Source organism: Gekko japonicus, unplaced genomic scaffold (genome assembly GCF_001447785.1).
Source record: "Gekko japonicus isolate JY-2015 unplaced genomic scaffold, Gekko_japonicus_V1.1 scaffold4504, whole genome shotgun sequence".
Classification (NCBI taxonomy): Eukaryota; Metazoa; Chordata; class Lepidosauria; order Squamata; family Gekkonidae; genus Gekko; species Gekko japonicus.
The window spans coordinates 16,121-17,179 of NW_015173275.1; the positions used below are offsets into that span (position 1 = coordinate 16,121).

The 1,059-nt window shown below is 48.6% G+C and overlaps 1 protein-coding gene across 3 annotated transcripts in view; it reads right to left on the reverse strand.

The window, feature by feature from the left end:
- Positions 1 to 1,059, reverse strand: part of PIAS2 (protein inhibitor of activated STAT 2) — a 46,649-nt gene that overhangs the window by 1,721 nt on the left and 43,869 nt on the right. The gene's annotated exons all lie outside the window — the stretch shown is intronic.

Here is a 1,059-nt window from a genome sequence, read left to right on the forward strand (position 1 = left end):
GGCTGTATTGGGCAGCATGTAAACAAGTTTCAAAAGAGCTGCGGTGGTTCAAGTGGTTAAGAACCTGAGCTGCAGACCGGAAGGTCGGTAGTTCGGCAATTCGAGCCCCAAGTGTGCCGCATGACGGAGTGAGCTCCCGTCTCTAGTTCCAGCTCCTGCCAACCTAGCAGTTCGAAAGCAAGACATTGCAAGTAGATAAATAGGTACCACTTTGGTGGGAAGGTAACAGCGTTCCGTGCGCCTCGGTGTTTAGTCGTGCCGGCCACAGGACCACGGAAACGTCTTCGGACAGCGCTGGCTCTTCGGCTTTGAAATGGAGATGAGCACCGCAACCCTAGAGTCGGATTCGACTGGCTTTCAAGCAAGGGAACCTTTACCTTTACCCCCCGGAATTAAAAAATCCTGGCTACGGGCCTGAGTTAACACGTCCCACAGGGAGCCTAGAGGGTTTTCAACAATAAAACATCTCTTAGACGCCTTTCTGTTCTCCCTTGCGGAACTCAAAAGACGGCTTGCAGTTTAAATAGAACAATGGTAAAAAAAACCCCACCAAGGGCTACAATTTTTTTAAAAAAAATAAAAATAAAATTTGGACTGCCGATAAACAAAAACTAAATGAGTCAACTGCAATCCTAAATAAGAGTGTCCTGAGCGACAGATCTGATGTGGGAATGCCACAAGGAAACCATAGAAATGGGGTTTTTCCCCCAAGGCGATCCAGTTCGGTTCAGCCAGGCACGACAACCTACAAAGACTGGCTTCCAAGGTTTTCTGAAACAGTCCGTTTACATCTCGCTTCGTAAACTGGAGGCCCGGCTCCCACGCACTGCGCTGCACAATTTGATACGTGTGAGTCGGATGCAGTGCTCCGGCTTCTAGCTTTTCTTCCACCTTTCTTCAAAGAAGTGCAGTCCAGCAAACGTGACTCTCTCCCTCCCCTATTCTTTATCTCAACCACCGTGAGAAAAGGTGACGGATCTAAAGTAGTCATTTAGTGGACTTCTTTGACTGGGTGGGGTTTTGAATCCGTCTCTCCCAAGTCCCGGACCAACTATGGCA